Source organism: Haliotis rufescens, unplaced genomic scaffold (assembly GCF_023055435.1).
Source record: "Haliotis rufescens isolate VD_foot unplaced genomic scaffold, xgHalRufe1.0.p SCAF_7, whole genome shotgun sequence".
NCBI classification, from domain to species: Eukaryota; Metazoa; Mollusca; class Gastropoda; order Lepetellida; family Haliotidae; genus Haliotis; species Haliotis rufescens.
This window is the reverse complement of record NW_025964361.1, coordinates 19,771,630-19,790,035: the sequence shown is the minus strand read 5'-3', so window position 1 is coordinate 19,790,035 and position 18,406 is coordinate 19,771,630. Positions and strand designations below refer to the sequence as shown.

Sequence of the window (18,406 nt, the reverse complement as noted above, 5' to 3'; positions counted from 1 at the left end):
GCGTTGTGTCGTTATGCTTGTATAATCACAACGTGTCTATTCAATGCTCTTCGTTTTACGTTTTTTGCAAAATCTTTTTTTTCCTCAAATAGCACATGGTCAATATCTGTCCTGCGCAGACAGTTTACAGTTTATGTAAAGATGGATGTTGAGTTTTATGATGAAGTCCTGGATATGTCTTTATTATGAAGAGAATTCGCACACAGAGGCGTTGGCCATGGAGATAGTTGCCCGGTCAGCCGAGGGGGTGCTCTGGATCCAACCATGTCTTCAGTCACGTATCATGTTTTCTTCACTGTCGTATCTGTTGACTGCCATTTCTATTGCATTATGAAATACTTCGTGCTTCTCGCTTTTGACAAATGTGTGGATTTTCAATTTTCTCGATGAAGCCATCAACATCAAATACATCTTGAACTGAACAATCTGGAAACTGAGTTTGTTCACACTGTCGCGCCTAATACTAATCCAATATGAACTAGTCCACACATATATTGTCAAAAACACGTTTGTTTGGCCAATCGAACAATGTGACGTATCATATTTGGTCATTTGTACATACATGGTCAGCTGAAATTCCACGCACACAGACCACTGGTCAAACATTTGCTTTCTGGCTGAAATCGAATTATGGTTTTGTTTAATTGCAAATTTCCAACATGTTTTCCATCAATTAGAGGGGAGGTTTATCGGCGGCGAGCATGTTTATTGAATGTCACGTTAACTGATATCACATTTGTTACAGCAAGACAGGGTGCCACATTTACCAGCACATTCACAGGTTCCGAATAACTACATAGCCATAATGATACATTTTGAAATAATCGATGCAGTGTCTTGCAATGAGTTATGTTTGCGGTATATATTCCATGTCAATTAAAGATGGTGTTACTCGGGAGAGTTTAGGAGAAGCAGACAAGAGACGTCACTCGTTGCCAAGGTGATCTTTTGGAGATGGGCTTCAGTCTACCTTCCCATCTACAGTATTACGTCACAGAAGAAGACACTTTTTACACAGTGTCATGATAAGGCAGAGTACAAAATTCCTGATTTCGTACTTAGGAAGTTACTAGTAACTGTTGCTCAGCAACAATTTCAGAGCATTAAATAGCAAGCATTAAGGACACCTTTACCAATTACATAACTTGTAATTGTTTAAGGGTATTACTCTAATCACAAACGCACACGCCAGTCAGAGGTATTGGGATGCGTGGAGGAGATGTCGACAAGGCTGTCTTGATGCTTAATGAATGCATGTCTTGTCAACTCACTTTGTGTCTTTTATACATCAACAGTAGCCGTTGTAATAAGAGCCACGGATGAGTTTGGGATACTTTCTCTGTGAAGGTATAGGGTAAAAATATTCTTAAAATCAACATAAAACAATGTTTTGGTTAGCAGACCAACAAGTTGGTGTTAGACTCGAATCATACTTGCTAAAATGCGGTTCGGCCATGTTTCTATAATTCGAGAAAATAATATCATAAACCTTATTTGTTTCCGCAATATTATTTACAAAGAATTACTACTCAAATCGCCGGCAAGTATGTGGGATCATTGCTTTGTTAATGCCACATAAAGACCGCATCCGCCCTGCGTAGGACATAGAACACAGAGATAGTTACCCGAACCCGAGAGCCTGCCCCGCCCCCATCAATCCCATTCTTCACCCCTAAGGTCTGCCCGTCGCCCTGCCCTGTTTACTCGTGTTCATTTCCACACAGACGCTCCGATACAAGAAATTTTCCGCCTCGGCAGCCATTTAATGAAAGAAATGAACTAGCTAGAATATAATTATCGCGAGCCCTTGAGGTAGTCCCTTTCTGAGGCGGAGGGTATGAAAGCACTCCCCTCAACGACGGAGCAGATTGCCGCGAGGTGGCGCTCTAACCAATGATCGGCTGTACGTGATGAGAGATTGCCTGCCGTGTCATTGATGCCACAGCTACGCATGTGAGTGAAGCTGTTCTCTGTATTCGGCGTGAGTGATAGGCGCATGTGGACCGTACAGTTTTATCAGACTGCTGTTGGATTGTGAGAGTGAAACGATCTACCTCTGGACGGCGCTACCTATGTTTACCTGACAGGTGAATCTTGGCGGTATCATTTGAAAATTACCGTGATTCGATAACAACGTTGTATTTTGATTCTTGACGACTGTAATTTGCCTGCCTCTGTGTCCACATCATATTGCTATTCTCAGGTGAGTTAACATTTTTGCATTCTCATGTATGACCTGGGGTAACTTTACCAAACAAGACATCAGTGGTAATGTAAAATATTTATGTAAATATCAAGTCGGTGACAGAATTTCCACCAAAAAAGACATACATAACATGATAAAAACATGGACAAGACATGAGTGGCAATGTGTAACATTATTGTAAATATCACGTCGGTGACAGTATGTCCACCAAACATGACACACATAACATGATAAAAACATGGGGCGTACATATTGCTTCTCGCACCAGGCAACATCTGTTATGGTATGGTAAGATGTTTGCTGATGATAAAATGAAATGCACAAGTACAATTCAGTGAAAAAAACAATTTAACATCTTGCTAGAAAACAGAATGTGCCCTAAAATTATTGTGAATTCTGTGGAACTGATTTATGCTTTTTATAATAAAAACAACGAAATAAGTAAGTTTGAGATATGCATTGTTGTAATACCCCATATTCATACGTGTGAAAGAAATACATTACTTGAATAATATACATGCTTAAACGTGTATCGAAATCACCTGTAGAGGGACTGTCTTATTTTATGTGGAAACACATTAGGTTGTAGAAATATGATACTTTTATAGAGTAACACTTCACCCATGACCTAGTGTTTATATGCCCAGCATTAGAGCTAGACCAACAGTCAGCAGTAGTCTAACATGGGTCTGCCATACATGCTGAAACCTACGTATATCGTGCTTCAAGTATATTTAATATAATTGTCTTTAGTAATTGAAAAGTTGATTCACTCTGTTCCCAACATATAGACATATGTGACGTCTTACTAATTTTAGAAAATACGAGAACACATAAAGGTTTATTGTAGCGATGCATGGCAAGAACACATCGTGTCATATGCAGTATAATTGGTGTGTGTGTGTGTGGGTGTGTGTGTGTGTGTGTGTGTGTGGGGGGGGGGGGGGTATCAGGTGTGTGAGTTGTATGAGACGTGACAGGATATACACTCCACGCTTGGCCTTATCACGTATTAACTTACCCTAATAGATATTGACACGAATCCTGTGAAAGTGACAATATAAACACTCATAGTAATCTGTTCTCTATATATCTTGCCTGGATTGAGTGCTGTTGCCTAATTGTATTATGTCCCCCGGCCATTGACAATAGGTTTGTATAACTCAAACGTAATTTGGGTACACGTGATATCCCTACACCTTTTTTCTGACAGCAATAAAACTTAATTTCTGAACAGAAACAATCTGGACTACGTATGACTGACATTGGAACAATATAACACATATAATGTCAAAAGTTAATGAGTCATTTATTGCTTATGGGAGACTGAACCTTCAGCTCTTTTGTAATACCCTGGCAACTCAAAAACTATGGGGTGTATAAAAGGGGACCCCGGTGCCTCGACAATAGCTGCCCCCTCGCAATATCTGACAGACACTAATAGTTACAGAACACTCAAGTGGGAGGGTGAATTTCTCGCTATAGTAATACCCCGGTGTCCATTTAATAGATTTTACTTTTACACAAATCGGAATATTTAGATCACTGTTTAAAACAACGATTTCGAGACCCATTGTGTTGGACACAAGAGGTCTGCATAATTATCCTCTACAAAATATTTTCCTCTTCAAAGTGTTGATCACAATGGTATTGTCACCACATGGGGTAGAGAGGACAAACTATTTCACCTTGCTTTTTATACGAACATTGTCAATACAAAGTCTGTCGAAATGGTTCTGTACATACCGTACTGGATAGAAATAATAACACTCGTATAAAATCTTACACACTCCTGTTCCTTCTATAGCAATGAAACTCTCCTGTGTAACAACAAAAGGAATCGATTTGATTAATTCGCCCAAAAAGGACGTCCCATGTGGATTGCCCAGAGACTGCAGCATGACGACATAACATCAAGACATGAACTTAAATTGAATCGGACCGCCTACAGCCAGCAAACACAAACATTTATTTTGTTTCTTTACAAACAGTTTGATGTAGACCATAAACTTAGAGCGGGAGTGAGTGTATATAGGCTTGACTTGTTTCTGTGGAGAGCCAGTGACTTTGAGCGGACAGGACGGTGGGAGCCGGAGATTGAGACATCCGAGGCTGCTGCACGCAGATAGGAGCGGGGCTGGGTAGGGGCGTGTGGTGGTCAGCTGTGTAGATACCCCCCCCCATAATTATCCTCTACAAAATATTTTCCTCTTCAAAGTGTTGATCACAATGGTATTGTCACCACATGGGGTAGAGAGGACAAACTATTTCACCTTGCTTTTTATACGAACATTGTCAATACAAAGTCTGTCGAAATGGTTCTGTACATACCGTACTGGATAGAAATAATAACACTCGTATAAAATCTTACACACTCCTGTTCCTTCTATAGCAATGAAACTCTCCTGTGTAACAACAAAAGGAATCGATTTGATTAATTCGCCCAAAAAGGACGTCCCATGTGGATTGCCCAGAGACTGCAGCATGACGACATAACATCAAGACATGAACTTAAATTGAATCGGACCGCCTACAGCCAGCAAACACAAACATTTATTTTGTTTCTTTACAAACAGTTTGATGTAGACCATAAACTTAGAGCGGGAGTGAGTGTATATAGGCTTGACTTGTTTCTGTGGAGAGCCAGTGACTTTGAGCGGACAGGACGGTGGGAGCCGGAGATTGAGACATCCGAGGCTGCTGCACGCAGATAGGAGCGGGGCTGGGTAGGGGCGTGTGGTGGTCAGCTGTGTAGATACCCCCCCCCCCCCCCCCCCCCCCACACTATGTTTTCTCGCAATATTCATAATGTTATCACCACATTTCGCGATGCAGTGTCACAGCTTATATACTGAGAAAGATTAGAAGCAAGACAATCAGGACTACGAGAAAAATCATGAATTCCGGGTGGGGTGTTTATATTTGCGTTAAATATGAACTTTTCATTAGTTGTGTAGATTACCCAGGACGTTTGGCTATGGTTACTTTTCTGCAATGTGTAGAACTTTGAGCACTGTACTTCTTATTTCCATGGCATTATGCTTTTTGCATAATGTTCACATATTTGTAAAACTCGGGCACGTGCAATAATGACTGAATATATAAATTGTCAATGTGAAAGAATAACCAGTCTAGATTATCCACCGAGACAGATTCAGTTTGGCGTAAAGGGCAAAATAGCTGGGAAAGTTATATGAATTGGCCTACTGTAAGAAAGAATAGTAATCATAACTGCCATTGGTATGAGTGATCATTAGAAAGACATGCTACAAACAGCTCGTGTCACCCTGGTTGACATCCACGTACACGTGTAATAACTAACATATACTGGATGGGTAGATGCCACATGCACCTCAGTGTGGGGTACACAGTTGACCGTAACTGTCAACCCCCGAACAATAGGTGTGTTTCAATTACACTGACAACCGCCATGTGTGTCTGCGAATTGAGTTGTATCGGTTTACCTTGCATGTTCTCATTGACAGATATTCAGAAAGTAGGTTTCGCTGTATCGTCACCCATACTAATGAGAGCATGCTCTGTCTGCTGAAATATAACATTCTGTAATCGAGTCTAAATTATTCATTTCACGTTAGAAAGCAAATGTGTGGAATACTGATCCTAGCAACTGAATGTGTAATGTCAGAGTGTGCGATGACAGCAACATTGACATCAGATATATTGTACCACAAGTTGATATCAGAATGAGAACGACTGAAATTTGAGAAAGAAAATACTAGTTTTATTTAGAATATACCACTTATAATAAGAGTTTATGTTCCCGTATCTTTCCTGGGTGGATCCGTGCTAAGCTATTGTTAATGATGCGCTAATACGCGGTGATATCGATATTTACAATGAAATGGGTTGATCGTGCGATCTGTGGGAATAACTCTTGTATAAATCTCAGTGATGGCTGTATATGGATGCAGCTGTCTTAACCATGCATATATTCTGGTTTACCACTGGATATATACATCGATCCGTGGTTTTTCAGCTTCCCGGCGACCTGACAGGCGGGATCCCCCCTACGAGTGTGTAACATTGACCTTTTGCAGAGAAATATTTCATCGGAAGCCAATCATACCTACATTGTCTGCACCATGGGCGACACTCGGGTGTAGCCTCTGTTATTAACAATACATGACGTGAAACCTACGGTTGTACAACGTAGGCAGAGTATGTGGGTCGGCGTTGGTGGTACACTTGTGGACAGGCTGGTGTCAACATGTCGCGGACAGATATAATAGACTGACCAGTATGGTAATGAGGACAACGTATATTGACAATAGTTAGGAAAGTCATCAATCACGCCAGCCAGCGGCTTGGTGATGTGTATATCGCGAGTGAACGATGTGCAACTGACACCAGGTGGAGGCGGTAACCTGATGACACACCAGTGACAGGCACCCGGCAACAATGAAATACCAACTTGTAACTCGACACCTATCCATGTCAATCTCACAATATTTATTGTAGGTTTCTATGTATCAGAGACAGTGCTCGTAATTTGTTATAAGCATTTACTATGCATGGGGTGCCTGGCGTTGTCAGTGAGGACTGATGTAGTCTAATAAGTATCTCGCTCCACATCTGACATTGACACCTTTATTAACGACATCATATATCCCGAGTTACCCTCCGCAGTCACTGTCGCCAGTAACGTGGATATTTGCGTGCACTTCTTTAATTAAATATTTTGAAAAATACCCTCGATATATTTTATCAATTCTCTATTTCAAATGATTCAAAAGTTCAAAAAGTCGTTGAGCGGACACGTGTGTTTTTTTTATACTTGAACCTGTCTCACAGCTGCCCGCAACATGGACCGTGAAATGGAACTGTCGTGGATAACACCCGGCGTACTTGGGTGTCTGTCCTAGTGCTTAATTTGTAACAAACTGGGTCAGCGTTCGGCGTGCATCTTAAAATTAAGATGTGTCAATGTGATAGACAAACTGAAACTGTCATCCTAAGTCCACGTGATAAACTTATTGGCGACTCTACGTTGACAATTGCCACATAAACACGCTTGTTTCAAACCGCTACGTCTTTGTGTCCCGCGTGCCGTGCATTAAAGCACCAGCTCGCTCACTAGTCACTTATTAACTTTATACGTTTTGAAATTCAGATATGTAGGGCCTTAAAAATAACCAAGGGGAAACTAAACAGACTCGGCCCGAAGTTTATGTCATGCACATCCAAGAGCTGCCAATATCAAGGGGGCCAATATTGGCTATGTAGCCAATATACTCATTACTACGTGCGCCGTGTGATTGGAGAGCCGGCACTATAAATATTGAGTTAGACTATCTTTAGTCAGAAGAAAGGGTTGTCAACTGAACTGGTTTGTTGACTTAAGCGTAATGCTTTATGTTGGCAGGTATCGTGGACAAATTATTTCATCTGCTGTAAGAACTTGTTGAGTGTCGCTTTCATCCGCGGCTATTACGAGCCTTGGGTTGTACCGAGCACGATTACTGTGGATAATGTGAACATAGTCATTATTGTGACCAAATAGTGGATAGATTATTTCCCGTTGACCTTATTCTATCAACTATTTGATATCTGTGATGTTATACACATGCTTCAGTGATGTTCTCCATCTTCATCAAGCATGCTCTTAGTTAGCATAGTCATAAACAAGAATGCGGTTGTATTTGATACACTCAATATGTATAAAACAATGTCACTTCGCATACCACTAGTGGATCGCCAACAATACACTTGGCCTGCATGTATAGATGTATAATTGAAGATGAGGCTCGTGGCTTAGTTATATGCGAATACTACTCGGATATGACAGGGGATTTATTTTAACAAACCTCTCTAATTAACACATTGTTAGTTAATATGACTCCAGTTGATCAATTATCTGTGTAATGCAGTGTTGAGAGTGACCGTTGGTCCATGTGTCGTGAACATTATGTTCAAGCGTACGAAGTTTTAATGTCATCCTTCTCATGAACTCTATTAATACATACACATTGATATCTGAAATTTTGTTATGTCTGCACATATTTTAACACATGTATTGATATAAGCACTTTGAGTGAGTATTATTTTTGACACGATTCCACTCGTTTTAGTGTAGCCTCTTCGGTGTGACACACTAATAAAATAGTTTCTTAATCTTGTCTCCTCTAAAACTATAAACCAAATGTGTGTGTATGTCCTTGTTCTTGATTTCCCCGACTTTCCCAGGAGAGATCGGGAAAAGATAACGGACGCATTCCCACACTCTTGCCAAGGCTTACTACTTTCAACAAACAAAAACAAAACTTTGTCCTTTTGAAATAATGTTTATTCATCCCGTTATCACAAATCCCTCCTCCCTGAGACCCCAGCGTCCGCCGGGGCTTACCCCACCTGGCTGGTTGCTAGGTGATGGACATGATGCTGGAACAATGCCTGATTACTCGGGTGAGACAAGAAGTTGCTTTGATTGCAAATCACGCTGGCGCATAAGTGGAAAATAGGGGTGTGAATAATATGTAATAAGTAGATATAACAATTACCACGGTCTCTTTGAACAACTTGACCGCTGGTCAAAGAACAAGCAAAAAACAATAGTTTATCAGGTAGCATCTGTTTCTATTGTATATAAGCGGGTTGCTTCAAAGATAAGATGGTAGTTTAACAGGTATATATCAGTGAAGTTGTGAATGCATTTTTAAAGTGTTACAGCTTTCTTTCTCGTCTGGCTTGTGATGATTGTATTCAGATTAAGGACGGTACATTAGACCGGGACAGACCACACCGCCGTGGAAATGCAGGACTTTGTGTTTTACATGAGATGTTTTAGAGGATCGTTTGTTACTAAAATAGGAATTCCTATATCACTTAACTAGCAACATGTGCGTGCGGTATGCTTGTCAATTAGATACAGAAGTGCGTACAAAACCGAAACTGGCGTTTGAGTGAAAATTAATTTCACAAAAGAATCTCCTTCATTTATCGGTGTCTGTGTTTTCCATACAAGCCGCTGCGCATAAATATCTACAGTTGAACCGATTTAGGGGAGTGTTTGAAAGTACCGGAGTAACATACGTCCGTTATTACTAAACCGCCATCTTCCGGGGACGCACATGTATTCCAGCCTTGTCGCTGCCTCCCGTGGCCAAACCCAATTCGTTGTCATTCCACCAGTCCCCGAATGCCATGGCAAATTACAAGGGATGGAATTATTCCTTGCCGCGACGCTATGTCATCGTCAAGCATGCTGTCAATGTGTATGATCGGAACCTGCTGCTACAACTTATGTAACTTTATACTTTTACCACTCTCAGCTCCACAGGAGCCCGCAATAATGTCTTGTACAGGGAAATAACTGTTCGCTGCCATCACACAACATTAAGGATAACGATAAAAAGAATGAAACGTTTCGAATGTTTTACTACCCAGTAAGCTGAGGAATCCAATAAGGCAACAACCCGAGACAATTAGACAGTGTACATCACGACATGGGTCCCCATCACACTGATGTTACACCATGAAATAACACGCACGAAATGAGACACGCTACGACCAATTACTTACATTATGCGACAACAAAGGCTAGGTTATAAATAATATCAAGTAAAGTTTTGATGATTAATTTAATATACACAAAGTGTGACCTTTCGTCACTGTATGACAACGAAAAATACTGCAACAGTAGTAGGCAGTTTAAACTTCAGCGTGGTATTCTGCTGGAAAGTTCCGGAAGTGTCATGTAGTTTATTTTTCTGCACAGGATAGAGACATATGGGATGAAGGAGAAGGATCATCTCCCCGTGGCAAGTGAGTTAACTGACTATAAAAGTCCAGTTTCCACCCTTGCCGATCTAGGCTGGTATTGTGGAGTTACATTCTGGCTGGACTAACGAGTCCATGCATAGTCCAATCAAATTCGCGCTCCGAAATCGAAATCCGGTTCGTAAACTGTCATGCAGATTTCGGTCGATTGCAGGATTTGCAAAGCACGTGCACTGCTAACTCGTTGTCAACAGATATGTGCTAAATCTTTTCATGTTTTAATTAAGTTGCTCACGTGATTTGATGCACTTCGCGATATAAGACTCATTTTATCACAATATATAGATCTTAATTATCGATCAGATCGTCTTGACTGGGCGCCACCGTTTTGTTTGAAGCAAATGCAAGTGCTACGAGAGGTGGAATCTGATTGGTCCATGGGAGAGGCATATAATGGACATAACTCGTAATAGCCACTGGTGGCGCTACGATCGAGCCAATTTCCAGCATAGTTCAGCAAGGTTGGAAAGTGGACTTTTAAAGTCAGATTACTCTCTTGCCTCGGGAAGATGAGGAAGGAAAGATGGGCTGGGTGTCAGGGTAGAGACATGGGATGAAGAAGAAGGATAGACGGGCTGATGGTCAGGGTAGAGACATACGGGGCGAAGGAGAAGGATAGACGGGCTGGGTGTCAGGGTAGAGACATGTGGGATGAAGAAGGATAGATGGGCTGGGTGTCAGGGTAGAGACATGGGATGAAGGAGAAGGATAGACGGGCTGGGTGTCAGGGTAGAGACACGTGGGATGAAGAAGGATAGACGGGCTGGGTGTCAGGGTAGAGACATGTGGGATGAAGAAGGATAGACGGGCTGGGTGTCAGGGTAGAGACACGTGGGATGAAGAAGGATAGACGGGCTGGGTGTCAGGGTAGAGAAACGTGGGATGAAGAAGGATAGACGGGCTGGGTGTCAGGGTAGAGACACGTGGGATGAAGGAGAAAGATAGACGGGCTGGGTGTCAGGGTAGAGACATGTGGGATGAAGAAGGATAGATGGGCTGGGTGTCAGGGTAGAGACATGGGATGAAGGAGAAGGATAGACGGGCTGGGTGTCAGGGTAGAGACACGTGGGATGAAGAAGGATAGACGGGCTGGGTGTCCGGGTAGAGACATGGGATGAAGGAGAAAGATAGACGGGCTGGGTGTCAGGGTAGAGAAACGTGGGATGAAGAAGGATAGATGGGCTGGGTGTCAGGGTAGAGACACGTGGGATGAAGAAGGATAGACGGGCTGGGTGTCAGGGTAGAGACACGTGGGATGAAGAAGGATAGACGGGCTGGGTGTCAGGGTAGAGAAACGTGGGATGAAGAAGGATAGACGGGCTGGGTGTCAGGGTAGAGACACGTGGGATGAAGAAGGATAGACGGGCTGGGTGTCAGGGTAGAGAAACGTGGGATGAAGAAGGATAGACGGGCTGGGTGTCCGGGTAGAGACATGGGATGAAGGAGAAAGATAGACGGGCTGGGTGTCCGGGTAGAGACATGGGATGAAGGAGAAAGATAGACGGGCTGGGTGTCAGGGTAGAGAAACGTGGGATGAAGAAGGATAGACGGGCTGGGTGTCCGGGTAGAGACATGGGATGAAGGAGAAAGATAGACGGGCTGGGTGTCAGGGTAGAGAAACGTGGGATGAAGAAGGATAGATGGGCTGGGTGTCCGGGTAGAGAAACGTGGGATGAAGAAGGATAGACGGGCTGGGTGTCCGGGTAGAGACATGGGATGAAGGAGAAAGATAGACGGGCTGGGTGTCAGGGTAGAGAAACGTGGGATGAAGAAGGATAGACGGGCTGGGTGTCCGGGTAGAGACATGGGATGAAGGAGAAAGATAGACGGGCTGGGTGTCCGGGTAGAGACATGGGATGAAGGAGAAAGATAGACGGGCTGGGTGTCCGGGTAGAGACATGGGATGAAGGAGAAGGATAGACGGGCTGGGTGTCAGGGTACGGCGGCATGGAGGTGGGCGGTTGAAAGAAGGGTAAACCAGGACATGTGAGGTGGCGTTACAGATGTATAATCTTTTATACTGGTAGTTCCCTCCTACTCTTCTACCGACAAGGCCCTCAAGACAAACATGGCTAATATGACATGTCCCCTACACACCACACCACAGACAACAGGCAGTAGAGATGCATGATTTTATTTTATGATGAAGAGAAGAAAGTAGAATTATGATAGGTCAAATGCTACCGCCAGTGACTTATGTATGTGACAGGGGAAAGGAATGCTGTAGGTATGGCTGTGATTTATTTATGAGTCGTTCTGTATATCAATAAAGTATGTGTCGGCTAAATGAAGGCATATCGGATTTCATTTCAGTTAACAACCGTTGTTAATTACACATGATCGTCATGTTCATTTCTGTCACAAGAAATCGATAACATGTCGAGATTGTATGAATTAATATTTAAAACAACAGCAATAATCAAAAATAACTAATCACAATGGGCATTCTATATTGTAGATAAAGGGTTTTGGTGAGGACAAAGCATTCCAACAACGAGGAAACGTTATCGCGCATATGTAATGTACTCTCATTGTACGCATTCACTATTATTATTCCATATAATAGCCCACGAGCACAAATATTCGTTTACATGAATTCTAGTTATCATTAAATAAAGAGAGTCTTCTGTAAAGCGTTAAACGATTCCACTATATAATCCCATTGTGTATCACTAGAAAATCATCTTTGGAAGATACAACAAGTTCGCTTCGCGAGACATTCTTCTTATGAATTATGTAGTGGATCTCTTGTAACAATGGTCACATTGATGTGCACATTGTACTATTGTAGGGAGTTTGTATTGCAATTTTACAAATTTGAGACACCAAGTTTCCTCGATTACTTGTCCTCAACATGCTACACGGCATTAAATACGTGGCGTTTACAACTAAGAATCAAGTAATATGTTTTTGTGGCATTTAGAAGCAAGTACAGATGGTCAACCTCTATATTACAATTGTAGCGACATTTCGGTGTCGATTCTAAAGCCATTATTAAATAAATCGGTCGTTCATTATATCTTGACATTAGAAACAAGTAACAACATACTTATGAGCTTGACACGCCTTTGGTATATGATAAGTGAACTCTAGTGAGGTGTAGCTGACACAATCAATAAGTGTTATCTTTACCAAGTGACAGAGCGGCGTCTCGTCGACCCACTGAGGTAAAGCGACAGGGACAGTCTCTATTGTAGAACTGTCCTCGTTGGTAGGCGCACACCAGACCGTGCACGCAATCGTAGGCGCTCTCTGCACGCGTTATGTGCGCCCCCGAGGGCAGGCGTAAGGCGATATACGTTATATCATTACCTGCCTCTCGAATTAATGACCCAAACAATCTGTCCAATTTGGCGTGAAATGTGACAATAAGTCTTGTTCTGTGAAATTCAGTAAGTTGACAAGCTTGCTGTTCGCTTCTTCACACGAATATAACAATTCATTGTCTCTGCATTAGGTGCGTGCAGGATGAGACATAACATAGCTATTTTTATTCTGGTTTCTTGGGGGTTGGTCTAAATGACTGGGAACCTTAGATAGGATTTGCTGTTTCAAAATGTGATCTGCTGATAAATGTGTTGTAAAGAATTGGTTTGCGTGTTGGAGTGGTGTATTGTGTTGGATTCTTCAGTCTGTCTTCTATGGCTATTGGCGCGGTTGAGGATTAAGGTCTCAGATGTCTTCCGAACCTTACCAATAGAACGCTTACATCATTCAAGTAATGATTCGCCTTACAGTGTACATGTGTGTTGTACGTACTTGTCAGCTCCCATGGCGGTGATGTTACTATGTCATATTTTGATCATTATATCATACCCTTCCCGATGGTTTCTCCCACAAAACATTGCGATACTGACTGCTCTATTTAACTCCAAAAAAACCCCTCCCTGAAAACCAGCTGATGTTACTGACGAAAGTCGTTCGCTGTTTGACGTTGACAAGAGCAATGAATTGTACAACCAGTGATAATCGATGTCGAGACCCACGAGGCCCAGTGCCAGAACAGCGAAGCTGGAGAAATATATTTTTGCAAAAAAAAGTAATACTTACACAAGGTTCTAGTCAACTAGTATCTTACTAATTCAGACTCAAGCCCATGACAAATTTATGTTTTAGGAAAGCTTTTGAAGTTATGAAGTAATACAATAATAGAACAATACATTGTCGCTTTTCATTTCTTATTATCTCCTTGGCTTTGCAATCTACTACCGTAAGCAAGGTTCCAACAAAGCACAGAGAACATTAACCATGTACCCATTCACATTATTAGATGTATATAGACTTAAAATTACGGTACAAGTGGTTTGTAATTGCGTTATCTTCTTGTTGAAAGAATGTGTGTGTAATGAAACTAATCATGATGAACAAAACCCGACCCAGCAAGATACATGATTGTGTGAAACATTGACATGCATGAGGAAAGTGACAAATGTTGTTAGTAGCCGACACTACCCAGTCTATCAAGTGTGAGCCTCTCAACTGGGGCACCCAGTGAAGCAGCCCCTTGTCTTAATCTCTTGGGCTGGACAGGGGGTCCTTTGTTACCCACGGGTGTCTGATCAGGACTTTTTATACCCGTAATTCAGGGTCAGGCGGGTCTGGTGGGAATTACATGGGAAAGGAAAATGTTAGTGGTGGGGGGGCCAGGTTAGACGAGTGACAGCTAGCGACCGCGAATTACACCGTTATTGAAATATAAGTGACAGCCGGACCTCTCGCTGATGGGTGGTCGGTGTGGAAGGAGAAAGTTTTCGCACATTTTTAGAAATCAGGAGAGCCTTTTATTCTAATTTATTGACAGATTAGGCGTGCATGTTGCTGTGTTGACACCACAGGGAATTTATTAGCTTAAAGGAGACCTTCTCCAAGTCAATAACCACTTGCCTGTTGGCCTTCAGTTGGATGGTGCAGTAATCAGACAGACGCGGTGTTTACTTTTCCCGCTTGCTGTTTTCCTACAAATATTGTGATATCAAACATATCTTGTGCCGGCACTGGCCGAGTCGTTTACTTGGACATAGACGGCTACACTGGTTGTGGCAGGACGCCGGATTGTATTGCAGCCGCTGGACATATACCCAGGTGGAAGTCACGGACAGTTTGCCTTTCGTCACGGACGCTATAATTCATCAGTAAGTACAACATTTATTTAAACGTTAGCGGGATGTGTCATTAGTAGGAATACAACTCGGGATCTTCGTGACATGTTTTAGAAGTAGGCATGTATCTCTTGCAGAGACAGTCGACACTCATCTGATGATCACAACACAGTTAACACATATAATTAACAATACTCGCGTTTGGGTAAGCTTAAGATATTCTCCTTTGAAAAAGAATGACATTAGGTATATGCTCTACGTTATAGTAATATTGATGTCTGTGAGGTGCTTATTGTTACATATACAAGTAGAGGTTACCTGTATGGGATGTAATTTTCTTTAGAAACCTCTACTTTTGTATAATAAGAGTGCGAATAGAATGCTGTGAAAGCGTGTATTTCATTTAAAGGATTTTAAATGTACTAATTTGATTAATAACACTTTCCTCTCACAGTCAGTTTACACATATATCTGTCATTCACACTGACAACATGGATGTGGAACTGACAATGGAAGTCAATATGGGCGGAAGCTACATACATACTTTTCCTCGTGTACGCATTTATTATTGCTACTCCCAGTGGCCGAGGCTCCGGAGCGAGGTCTGCATGATAATAACATCCGCCTAATAATCCCCAATCTAACATAAATGTGTTTACTTTGCTGCGATGAAGGAATATTCTTCTCAACGGATGTGTTCATTTCACATCGACTAGAAGGCATGTCCGTGTGTTTTCATTCAAGTCAGACGGGCTTTATTTAATGTAAGAATATCTCTCCACGACTCAGGTGAAACTGCACCCAGTGATCCGGGAGCAGCATGCCAACTTTAATATCTCATGTTTGGAGAAGACATATTACGAAACTTTTCATCTGCATTCGTTTGTTCAAAGAGTTGTTTATGTTGTGTAGCTGGATCTGTCTATTTGAGCTGGTGTTAAAACACGGAAGTGTGTCAATCTAAACAGATGGCTCAAGTTATGAACATTGCATTCGGGAAAGAAAACACGAACGTGACCTTCCTTATAAGGGTATGTTCAACAATACCTGTATACGGAATATTTCCAGTAGATACTTCTTAGTAGCAAGATTTGTCCCCATGGTGTAGTAAAGGTGCCACATTTGATAAATTGATTTAAATAACAGTGCTTAATTCTGAAGTTAAAGCCTATGATCCCCGTTGACAATGGAATGAATCCCTGTATTGTCCTTTTGGTCAGTCTTCTGTCCGAAAATGAATGACAGCTCCAGGTCAGGTCCCGTCAGTAAATCAAGACTCGGAGTTACTCATCAGAGGACTTTTGTATCGCATTACCAAGTACTAGGGGATTATGTGGGAGGGTTGGGGATCAACTTCACAGACTACAGAAACAAAATCTGGGGAAATATCTTCCCTCATTGTCGTTATGTGTACTTGAGAGATCAACGCTATTGCTTCATTAAGGTGAAAAATACTTCGCTGATGTAGAAATTGACATTGGAGTTACACCCTCGGGAATGCCGAAGCCTATTCTGTAAGGGCCCTGCTTAGATTACTGACACAGGTAATAATGTCTCTATTCCCATGTCTGTCGGGAGAGGAGGTTATGGACCCCCGGGACATCTATGTTTTCACACGACGCAGGTTTTGAAGTCGTCTGAATGGACTTGCTGTGAAATAGTGGCAGTACCCCCAGACACTGCTTGACCAAAGTCACCGAGAACAGCAGTAGACGCCACAAACGTTAATCATTCAACATAAGACTTTATTTCAAATTCTTATACTTGCTGTTGCTGACGAAAAAAGGTAATTCCACTCACCTCTGTGCAGTACCGTACGTCGTCGTGGTAGGGGTGATTCATTGACCCGTGTATGGAGAGCGTAGCGTATATTTACCTGGGATTACCCCCATCTTTAATGTGATAGATTGGCTGACAGGTGAGGGATTGGGAGGACGGATCAAAGAGGGAGCTGTCACGTGATCGCACGAGAACATACATCCAGCATCTAAGTGGGGCAGGATATAGATACGACGATGTGTTATAAAAGGGTACACCATCAAATACACAGTCGGGAAACTACTTGTTAAAAATTCCCAAGTAGATCACACACTGCTAAAGTCCACACGTCCTTTAATACACGTATTTCTCTCTCTGTTGTAATTATATGGCAACTAAGAAGTGCATTGCGATTAGCTGCAGAAATAATGCGTGTTCACTGTGACTGAGAACAACACCTGCAGGTCATACGGGAGCCACAATAGGAGGGGAAATGGCTTGACCAATGATTAGTATAGGGATGGTTTGACCAGTGATTAGTATAGGGAAGGTTTGACCAGCCCGGTGCTGATTAGTATGACCAACATCAAAGAGCTACCGTGGATGACGGAGATTACAGCAGCCTGTCTGATTGATATGGGAATACATTTCAATGTGGTTATTGACAGGTCTGATTGTGCGTTGGTGACAAGTAGTAGGGATTGCAGTCCATCTCCGCTGCATAATAACCACGGGTATACAAGGGGAAAATATCACTTTCAATTTTTAAGAAATGTAACAACGAAGATCTAGTTTATGAGGCTCATCCTTTTCAAAATATTCAATCATATCAGGTTTATTTACACAACAATGACTCAGTTTTACTCAGTTTCACAATGAGTCGTTCGAAATACTACAGGGGATAGATTTCTAGTTTCTCTCCACGATATGCGTCCATTCGAACTATATCCAAGAGTTAATTTCCAGAAGACAAACTGATTATCACCCGGCCAGGTAATAGAATACTATCACTTATAGATTTCAAGTCACACTTCTTGCGGCGCTGTTTGCAAACTAGCAAGATTAGTATTTGAGCGATAGCAATGCAGCACACCTGGCGTCCACCAACGGCCAATGATATCCCTTTAATGTGAAAAACATTTACCCAGTAGTTGAGCGCAGTGAAAGACAAAGATAAGCAACCATTGAGGCAGGCACGTAGAAGGGGCTCGTGCTATATCTAAAAGGGGCACTTGAGATAGCTGGCAGACTGGACTCGTGTCATGTCCTTATGACAGGGCACCGTGTGGCGACGTATAGACACTTTGTTTTCGATATCAACCATTTCTCTCAGCCATAGGAGAACATATTGTATACTAAGGTGCTACTATTCTGATCGCTAGTGGTGTGAAATGTCAAATATTTTCAGATTCTGCGACCTAACCTAGCTGTCTTGCCCTGGGAAATACGTGTGGATAGAAACGGTATTGTTTAAAATTCCTAGTTTAATGCGGGTAATATCCTTGATCCTCCACCCACCTCGGCATTTATTCCAAATTTAAAAATT

At 42.1% G+C, this 18,406-nt stretch overlaps 1 protein-coding gene across 2 annotated transcripts in view; it reads left to right on the top strand.

Annotated features, from left to right (window-relative positions):
• Window positions 1-1,910: 1,910 nt before the first annotated feature.
• Window positions 1,911-18,406, top strand: part of LOC124139809 (putative protocadherin beta-18) — a 28,852-nt gene continuing 12,356 nt past the window's right edge. The window contains exon 1 of one of the 2 annotated variants that reach the window (XM_048387928.1): window positions 1,911-2,203. The gene's annotated coding sequence lies outside the window, so the exon portion shown is untranslated. Of the gene's footprint in view, window positions 2,204-14,777; window positions 15,136-18,406 lie in introns of those variants that run through there. The other variant, XM_046507139.2, reaches the window with a different exon arrangement.